This window comes from Nelumbo nucifera, chromosome 6 (assembly GCF_055504915.1).
Source record: "Nelumbo nucifera cultivar China Antique chromosome 6, China Antique-T2T, whole genome shotgun sequence".
NCBI lineage: Eukaryota > Viridiplantae > Streptophyta > Magnoliopsida > Proteales > Nelumbonaceae > Nelumbo > Nelumbo nucifera.
This window is the reverse complement of record NC_142654.1, coordinates 62490031-62500873: the sequence shown is the minus strand read 5'-3', so window position 1 is coordinate 62500873 and position 10843 is coordinate 62490031. Positions and strand designations below refer to the sequence as shown.

The 10843-nt window shown below is 40.3% G+C and overlaps 1 pseudogene; it reads left to right on the top strand.

Annotated features, from left to right (window-relative positions):
- Positions 1 to 932: 932 nt before the first annotated feature.
- On the top strand, positions 933 to 10800 carry LOC104604389 (organic cation/carnitine transporter 4 pseudogene; annotated as a pseudogene).
- Positions 10801 to 10843: the final 43 nt, after the last annotated feature.

Sequence of the window (10843 nt, the reverse complement as noted above, 5' to 3'; positions counted from 1 at the left end):
ATTTAAAATATAAAATATTAATATATATCTATGGTTAGGTCATTCGATTTTGGTCGGTTTACAAATGGACAAAGTGAAACTGGTCCAACTTGGTCGAATTGGGAATTTTTTGAACCAAAGCCAACATAAAATAGTAGAAAATCGACCAATTCGGGTCGAGTTAATCGGGTTGGTCGGTATCATAAGTTTGATGAATAAACCTAACTAAAATTAATTATTGTTATTTTTGTATTATAAAAAATTTATTAAAAGTAATATATAAAAATTGAATAATTATTAATTATTTAAAAAGTTGAAAATATAAAACAATTGTATACTCTTATGTGTTTCTATTAGGGTCATTTACTAGAACAGACCTTATAGTTTTATATATTTACTTAATCAATATTTCATTAAGGAGTGTTTGTTTACTTAATCAACCTTTCATTCCAAAAAATAGCCTTAACATTTTTTTTTCTACAAAAAACAAAATTGACCAAATATAGCCAATAGAGTGGTTGCTCATGTCTTATTAATGGCAAAGTGGTATTTTTTATTTCTATTTCCTTTTGATTAAATTTATTTAAATGAACATTAGGGTCAACACTGTCATTTTTTACTATCATTCAAATGGAAGATTAATTAAATCTATTGCAAATTATAAGTAATATTTTAGTAAAATGATAAATATAGAGTAGATTTTTAGTAAATTCATGAAACTATAATAATATTTTAGTAAATGACCCTTTTTATTATTTATCTTTTGTTGAATAAATCCCGCGTCCCCGCTAGTATATATTAAAACGGGAAGGGTTCGGGTTTAGACGACGTGGTCCTTTTTACGCGCAGGAAATGGTATGTGCACCTGAATTTATTTGAAGCGTGCTAATTTTGCTCAAATGAAGCCTATAGCGGGAGATTCGTATGCTTTTTATCATTTTTTAACAGTAGTGATGTATTCACGCTGGCAGCACCCATCTACGTTGCTTTCTGAAGCATGCGGTGGCAGACATTGCCGGTTGCGGAGGCGGAGCAAATTGCCGATGCTCTGCCCCAACTGGAGCAAAAGAGAGGTGGACGAGAGACAAAGCGATGTTGGTTCCACAGTAGAATCAGCAAAGAGAGTGGTCGGACGATCCGAGCGTGCCATGGCACAAATTAAATCTGAGAAGGAAGAAGTCTGTGGCTGCAAGGGCTTCCGGCAACAGCCGAGGAAGCGAATAGGCTTGCAAATACACTACTGCTGCTGCCGCCATTGGGACTAGAGTTGTTGTTGTTGCTGCTGCTTTTGTCTAAGCAGATGATGGCTAATGGGGTATGATTTAAAATAATGCTGGGTTTTTCCTGCACCTCCGGCAACTCTAAAACACGAGACTAAAAAGAAAAGAAAAGAAACTGAGTCGCCGCTTACCCTAGAGGAAGGAAGGAGATAAAGAAAGCAAGCTTTTCTTTCACTTCTTTATTTATTATTTTAAGAAAAAGGGTCGAACGAAAAGAAGAGCCAATCATAGCCTCTTTTCTTTCAATCCCCATTCCTTCTGTGTTCCAATCTTTGGAATTTCTTTATCGATTTCAGAGATTGAATCACCCATCCCGAACTCGAAATCCTCCGGAAAGTTTTATCAGAACTTTAACAGGAAGACCCTCCACTCCCTTCTCTGTCTATATCTCGAATAGTTGTAACCGGTAAGTTGTTCGTTCTGATGATCTAATTTTCTTTTTTTTTTTCGGGTTAGTTGTTCTAATCTAATCTCGAGATCTCCAAAAGAAAACAAGACCAATATAAGACAAAATATGCAAAAATCCAAAAACCAAACTCAAGAAGCTTTTTTTTTTTGTCTTTTTTATATTTTTAAGAGTAAACTATAGAAATGAAAAACCTCCCCTCGGTTTTCTGACAAAAACCTCCCTTAATTTTGAAAAAAAGTACAAATATCTCCCTTTGTTCGATTTGTCAATAATTAAGATGTTAAAATTACTTAAATGCCCTTATTACCGTTAAGCATTATCCTATCCAATTTAAAATTTCAACGACAAAAAGAAATGGAAGGGTAATTTGGGTTGAGCCATCTCATTGCCATGTTCGCAAATCCATTCCCATCTCCCTTATCTCTAATCCCCATCCCCATCGCTCCCAAGAATCTTACACCGACCTAATTGAAACGAGGATCTGAAACAGCAATATCCTGAAGCTATTCACCGTCGAGCTTTAAGAGGTGTGGAAGAAGGGCATTTGCCTCTCGCTGAGACCAGATGGCAAGACCCAAGTCACTGTTGTGTGTCTTGGTATTATGGTTACTGTCCGTGTCAACACTGTCACCAGGGCCGCGCGGGTTACTTCGCTAATTCTTCTTAAAAGGATTTACAGGGAGCTAGGCTCGTTCATCGTTCATGCTAATTGATGACAGATGTACGACTGAGACTTGTGGGGCCACGAGAATTGCCAGATATTCATCTGAGTCCGAATCTGAACTTGCTTTTGGGAAAATTTCCGATCATTTCCCTGTATTTTGGTTCGAGTGGTAATTTGGTCCCCAAACTTTAAAATGTGACAGACCAGTATTTGAATTTTTAAAATGTGACAATCCAGTACCTTCTATTAAGCAGTCTGTTAATCAGTTGTTAAGTGATATTTGAAAAGTCAAAAACACCCTTTGAATGCCATCCATTTCTCTTTATCAATCATCCAAATGTTGACAAAAAAACTAAACAATCTCAAATCCTAGTTTCAAAAACATTAGTAACTGTTTAGAAGAATCTAGAATTTGGGGTTGTTCATTTTACTGTCAATGTTTGAATGGTTGATAAAGAGAATTAGATGGCATTCTTAGGGCATTTTTGATTTTTCAAATGTCACTTAATGCCCTAAGAATGCCATCTAATGGTTGATAAAGAGAATTAGATGGCATTCTTAGGGCATTTTTGATTTTTGAAAGTCTGAATACTAAATTGTCACATTTGAGAGTTCGAATATTGAATTATCATATTTTAAAGTTCGAGGACCAAATTGTCACTCGAACCAAAGTATAGGGTACTGAAAAGAAATTCTCTTTATTAAGGAATTTTTGGACTACAATCCCCTTCAGAAATTTGAATTGTATGTAGCCCACTCCTAATCTATTAATAGCCCCCTATAAACCACATCCTCTCCGTGAATTTGATATCAATCCACGAGTTCAAATTTGCACCCCACCGCCACTCACCCCACACACTAAGCATGTGATCAGCGTTTCTGCGTGCGGGGCTAATGGGATGGCTGTTAGCTTGTCTCGTTAGCCCCAAAATTAGACCAAAATCCTCATTTCTACATTCCCGCCCCCTCAACCGATCCCTCATGCTTGAACTGGCCATCCCCTAACCCCGTTCTTCTCCCCTCCACCCGAGTTCTCCTTCTCCGGCACCTGCAACCACTCTGGTGAGATTCACCTTGACCAGGTATCTGCAACCTGATTATCTGCAAAATTCAGCGCTTTCTCTATTCCCTACCAAGCGTGGCACTGCCGGAATGTCCACTTTCTACTTCTTCTCCTCCGGAATTTCTCTACTCTCCGGGATAGCATATATCTTCCAGTCGTGGCACGCTCTCTATGTTGCCTCCTCCGTCCCCTCAATCCTCTACCTAGTTGCAGTGATCCCCTTCATCCTTGAGTCACCTCGCTGATATCTTGTTCGAGGCAAGGTGGACCATGCCATGAAGATCATGAGTAGCATTGCTGAATCCAATGGAAAGCAGCTACCCGACGGGGTTCGCCTGGTAATACAAATTGTAATTAAGGAATTAGTTGCATCTGCTGAGCTGGAGAGTTGGTTGCAATAACTGACATCTCCCTATATATATATGGTTGTATGTCTAAGATAAGACACAAAAATTTTCCTGTTCTTATCTCTGTTATGGTACCAGAGCTCTGGATCCTTTAACCTTCGCATAGCCTTCTCAGTCTGCAATCTTCGATCATTCCTGATCCCTGTTCGTGGAGAAGATCTCTGAGCATTTCACAGAGATCTCTTTACTTCCGTTTGTCAAAGCTCGTCTCTGTTCTTCGCTGAAACCAAGAAGAAAGCTCGTCCCCTATTCTTCATTGAAAGTTTCTCAGTCTGCGATCTTCTTCGATCATTTTTTTTCTTCTTCGATCAAGAATGGGGCAAGCTCCAAGATTCTCATCCGTCGCATCAAGATCACCTAAGATTCTCCAAAGTTCTTCTGGTGAACAGTGCGACCGACAAAGGTGATGAATTCTTGACTGGAGATCTCTAACCAAGTCTTGATAGAAGCTCCAAGATTCTCATCCGCCGCATCAAGATCACCTCCAAGATTCTCCAAAGTTCTTCTGGCGACGGTGCAACCAACAAAGATGATGAATTCTTTGACTGACGATCTTTGTTAGCCAAGTCTTGATAGCTCTCTTGGTCTTCGTTCTATTGTTCACTGTGTTTTCTCTCATTATCTTGGGTGCTAGTCGGCCTTACAGAGCAAAGATTGTTTTCTCTCATTCTCTCATCATCTCTGGTAATTTGAACAGAGCTTTGTAAGTACCCGAACTGGCTGACATCAGAGAAGTTGGTGAGGGATCTGATTCTTCGGAGCTGCATTTCAAGACCAGATTCCGCTCTTCATCTCTGGTAATTTGAACAGAGCTTTGTAAGTACCCGAACTGGCTGACATCAGAGAAGTTGGCGAGGGATCTGATTCTTCGGAGCTGCATTTCAGGACCAAATTCCACTCTTCATCTCTGGTAATTTGAACAGAGCTTTGTAAGTACCCGAACCGGCTGACATCAGAACCGGTTATCAACTACCACTCTTCTTGTTGTCTATGTTGTTTGCTCGAGCTTTTCTTGCTGTTTATATTATCTGTGGCAGGGGAACCCGAAATTTCCAGATTTGTTAGGTGGACTAGTTTTCTGCTGATCATGTCAAGTTTTACATCAACAGTGGAACTCTCACCCTTGTTGGATCCTGCTTCACCATATTACATTCATCATTCTAATCATCATGGATCGATCACTATTTCGCAGGAACTCACAAGCTCTAATTACACTTCATGGAACAGATCTTTCCTTCTAGCCTTGTCAATCAAAAACAAAACCGGTTTCGTGGATGGAACCATTAAAGAACCTGCTCTGGATGATGCTCTTCACAGTGCTTGGATGAGATGTAACAACTTAATTGTTGCATGGCTTCTGCGATCAATTTCCCCTCCAATAGCATCCACTGTGTTCTATATCAATTCGGCATCACAGATATGGGAGGTCTTGAAGAAGAGATTCTCACAACCAGATTATTCAAAAATTTGTAATTTGCAGTTGTCTCTTAGTACAATTACTCAGGGAACAAGAACTGTTGATGCCTACTTCACTGAATTGACAGGAATATGGGAAGAATTAAGGAGTTATTGACCTTTGCCTCACTGCCAGTGTGGAAAATGTAACAAGGACTGTTTCAAGATTTTTTCTGAAGCGCAACAAAAGGACTATGTGTTCAAATTCATCAATGGTTTAAATTAATCATTTTCTGCCTTGAGATCATAAGTTATGATCATGAAGCCCTTCCCCAATCTTGATGAGGTATATAATCTTGCCTTAAGGGAAGAATCTCAGAGAAATAGCAGGATTAATGTTTTTCCCTTACCTAAAGTCAGTACGATGGCAATCAGTTCTGGAAATCAAAAAAAGAAGTCAAGTGTTATCTGCAGTCATTGCGGTAAAAAGGGTCATTTAAAGGATAAATGCTACAGAATAATAGGTTTTCCTCCCAATTTCAAATTTACTAAAGGAAAATCTGCAACTGGTGGTACACATTCTGCTAATAATGTGACTCAAGGCACTGGCATTCTGTCAAATGTTTCTAAGACATCACCAACATTGTCACTCACTCCTGAACATACAAGAAAGTTGCTGACTCTTCTCAATGGCTGTGACTCTCATAGCAGCCTCATTTCCCAACCAGAACCTCCAACCAACGCTGCCTTTGCAGGTATATTGGATCATACACACTCTATTAACTCTCATTGCTCTTCATTTCAATTATCTCTCACTGATATATGGATTGTAGACACAGGAGCCACATACCATATTGCTAATTCTCTCAAATACTTTGATTATTACACCACTATTCATGGTTTCTTTGTCACTTTGCCAAATGGAACTAAGGTTCAAGCCACACACATTGGAACAATTCCTCTGGCTTCTGCTATTATTCTGAATGATGTGCTATTTGTCCCTTCCTTTTCATTCAACCTTATTTCAGTCCAAAAACTTGCCAAGGATTCTAATTCTTCTGTTATTTTCACTGCTGATTCCTGCATTTTACAAGATCAATCTTCAAGGATAATGATTAGTCTTGCTAAAGCAAAATCTGGCCTCTATCTTCTTCAACCATCATTCAAATCTGGACATCATTTTTTCTCCTACTTCAACACTTCTGCTATTACACAATCTACTACTCCTTTTCATCTTTGGCATTTCAGGCTAGGGCATAGTTCTAAAGATGTAATAAATAAGATACATCAATGTAATAATGATGTTTGCCCTGCTGAATTCAAAAACTGCCATATTTGTCCTCTTTCTAAGCAAATGAGGCTTCCCTTTCCCCTTCATGTCAATAACACTGTCTCTTCTTTTGAACTCATTCATATGGATATATGGGGACCATATTCTACTGCAGCTATTGGTGGTTATCACTATTTCCTTACTATTATTGATGACTTCACTAGATTTACTTCGGTTTTCTTAATGAGAGCAAAGTCTGATGCTATTTCCATTATTCTAATGTTTTACAATATGGTTAGTACTCAGTTTAATTGCTCTATCAAACAAATTTGTACAGATAATGGACCCGAGTTCAATCTCTATGAATTCTATTCTTCTAAGGGTATTGTGCATCAATTGTCTTGTGTTGGTACCCCACAACAAAATGTCGTTGTTGAGCGTAAACATCAACATTTATTGGTTGTTACCAGGTCCTTAATGTTTCAAGCTTCCATGCCAATGAAATTCTGGAGAACAACAGTTTTAACTGTTACATATATCATTAACAGACTTCCAACTGTTGTTCTGAACAACGTTACACCATTTGAGTGTTTGTTTCATAAAGCTCCCCAGTACGGCCATTTCAGAGTTTATGGCTCATTATGTTTTGCTAGCACCTTAAAACATAATAGAAAGAAGTTCCATCCAAGAGCCATAAAATGTGTTTTTGTGGGATATTCCAATGGGGTGAAGGGATACAAACTCTATAATCTTGATAATCATTCTATTTTCATCTCTAGGGATGTAGTATTTTTTGAATCTGAATTTTCCTTTTCTTCATCCTCTGCTACATCCTCTATGCATACTCGTGATGCACAATCCTCTTTGTTTGACTTCTCTACCATTCATCCTTTACCACAACCTCAAATTCCTGCTGACAATGCTTCTTCCCCAACAGCTTATGTTCCTTCCAATCCTAACTCATCCACTCCTGTGTTTAATAATCTTCCTACTTCTCCTGCTAATGCACATCCCCTTGCTGCTTCTCATCTACAGCCAGAGGTTTGTTTTGATCCTATACCTCTAAGAAGGAGTACAAGAGTGACTAAACCACCACAGTACCTAGCCGCGTATCATCATGACTTACCTGCTAAATCATCCCATCTGTCTACAGCACATCCTATTCAGAATTTCCTCTCAGCATCCCAACTTTCAGATTCTCATCATGCTTTTACTGTTGCTTTGTCTCTTCTTGATGAACCAAAATCCTATTTTCAAGCTAAGGATCACAACCATTGGCAAGAAGCCATGCAAGCTGAATTGCTTGCCTTGGAAGAGAACAACACTTGGTCAATTGTTCCCTTACCTCTAGACCAGCATGCAGTGGGTTGTAAATTGGTATACAAGGTGAAGTTAAAATCTGATGGAAGCATAGAAAGACATAAAGTTAGACTAGTGGCTAAAGGTTATAGCCAATAAGAAGGATTTGATTATCAGGAAACTTTTAACCCTGTTGCAAAACAAACTACTGTGAGGGTGTTTTTTGCTCTAGCAGCTCATTTTGATTGGTATCTAGCTCAACTTGATATTAACAATACTTTCTTATACGGTGATTTGAAGGAAGACGTTTATATGGATCTTCCTTTGGGCTATGCAGTTGATAAACCTCCTCACTGTCCAACAGGATCCAGATTAGTGTGCAAACTAAATAATCATTGTATGGTCTTAAACAAGCATCAAGACAATGGAACACTAAATTTTCTACATCATTGTTTGAGTATGGTTTTATTCAATCAAAGGCCGATTACTCCTTGTTTACAAGATCCACTACTGAAGGATTTATTGCATTGTTAGTTTATGTTGATGACATTGCTATAGCCAATAACTCCACTGCACTCATTGTTGATCTCAAAATGTTCCTTAGCTCCAAGTTTAAGCTTAAGGATCCGGGTTCATTGAAGTACTTCTTAGGTCTTGAAATTGCAAGATCTAACAAGGGAATTGTAATCTACCAAAGAAAACATGTGTTGGACCTGTTGAATGACCATGGGAAATTAGGTTGCAAACCTGTATCTACTCCCATTGATCATAATCATAAGTTGGCCAAGGATAGTGGAACTCTTCTTGTTGATGCTTCATACTACAGACAGTTGGTTGGGAAGTTGATATATGTCACTTTCACTCGTCCCGACATCTCTTATGCTGTGCAGATTTTATCTCAATACATGGATAAACCTACTGATCTTCATTTACAAGCTGCAAATCGTGTATTGAGATACTTGAAATCTTCCCCTAGAGTTGGCATGTTCTTCTCTGTAGGTTCTTCTACACAATTGAGGGCTTTCTCTGACAATGACTGGGCTGGTTGCCCAGATACAAGGAGATTCGTTTCTAGCTTCTGTATTTTCTTGGGTGATTCTTTGATTACATGGAAGTCTAATAAGCAGAATTTGGTGGCACGAAGTTCAACTAAGGCGGAGTATCGCGCTATTGCAGCCACTACTTGTGAATTGATGTGGCTTTCTTCTTTGCTCATTGACTTTCGCATTATAGTTTCATTGCCTATCTCGTTACATTGTGATAATCATTCTGCGATCTATCTTTCTCGTAATCTTGTGTTTCACGAGCAGAGTAAACACATTGAGGTAGATTGCCATTTTGTCCGGGATCAAGTTCAGAATCGTTTCCTGCATTTACTGCATTTGCCCTCTTCTGATGAGGTGGCAAATGCATTCACCAAGGCTTTGCAATCTTCACATTGTCGGCGCTTAATAAGCAAGATGAACAGCTCAATATCCATATTCATCTTGAGGGGGGATAATACAAATTGTAATTGAGAATTAGTTCAGCAGAGAGTTGGTTGCAATAAGTGACATCTCCCTATATATATAATGGTTGTATGTCTGAGATAAACACACAAAAATTTTCCCGTTCTTATCTCTGTTACCTGGCCCTGGACGATGAGCTCATGAACGCCGGCGCCGATGTCTCAAACGACACGCAAAAGAACTGCAAGCAGGCAGTGACAGTGAAAGAGGCTGTTGCAACAGGATCCCTGCTTGATGTCATCCGGTCACCCCTCACCCGTGTGCGCCTATTCCTAACCGTAGCCATCAACTTTGTGTGTTCTGTTGTATACTACGGACTCAGCTTGAGCGTCGTCAACCTCAAAACTAATCTCTACCTCAGCGTGCTCCTCAACGCCGTTGCGGAGATGCCAGCATTCCTCATAACCGCAATTCTGTTGGACAGGTTTGGAAGGAAACCACTGGCGATTGGGACGATGTTGTTTAGCGGAGTGTTTTACTGGGCGGGGAGCGTCGTGAGGAACTACGGAGTAGGGAAGGTGGTAAGGATGGTGTGTGGGATCTTGGGGATATTTGGGATGGCCGGGACCTACAACTTGTTCATATACACAGCTGAACTGTTTCCGACTGTGGTTAGGAATGCAGCACTGGGGTGTGCGACACAGGCTGCGCAGATGGGAGCGATACTGGCACCTTTGGTGGTGGTTTTGGGTGGGGGATTGCCATTTGCAGTCTTCGGGGCATGTGGAACTCTCGGGGCTCTGCTTGCATTCTTCTCGTATATCAATCTCCCACCCGTGAACCACCATGTTGTGCTCCTTGTACCTCTACCTCTCCAGAGGCAGCTTGAACTCCATGTCCGTGAATACCGCGTCCGAGTCCATCCACCATATCCATTCCGCTTCCAGGTGAGCAATCCTCGCGGCCCGCTGCACTAGGATCTTCGCCCAAAATGTTGTCATCTCAAGTTGCAAAAAGGCATTGCTGTAGAAGATATCATAGTCATGGATTTGGCAATAATTCACTTTGTTCTTGAACAATCTCAGGAGGAGGTGATCGCCGATGGGGTTCTGGCACGGCGGTGGCTGCGGTCCAGACACTAGGAGAATTCGCTCCTGTATTCCGGGGGAAAAATATGGGTGGTGCAGCCATTCACGCCGTAGTAGCTGAGATTGGGGTCATCATAGAATGTGGGAGAAGAGGGGTCGTGGCTTCGGTTTACTGTCATTGACGCAGCAGCTTGGGCGCAATCATCTGAGGCGAATACCTCCTAGACAGAGGGCTTTGGCCGTGTGACAGCAGAAGAGAAAGTAGGGGTAGGGTTGGGAATGATCGCTGGTAGTTGTAGTAGATGGCCGGTGGTTTCTCTGATTTGAAATGAGAAACAAAATATCAGAGAACAGGGGTTTATCTGATTTAAAGTGAAAAAATAAAATAGCAAAACAAAATATGAATGTTGGAGAATACCTGATCAAGGTGAGCGGTCGCCGGTGCCGGAGAAGAAGAGCTTGGATGGAGGGAAGAAGAATGGGGTCAGACATGCAGGAGACATGCGGGAGACAAATTATCATATGCGGCAGGGCGAAAAGT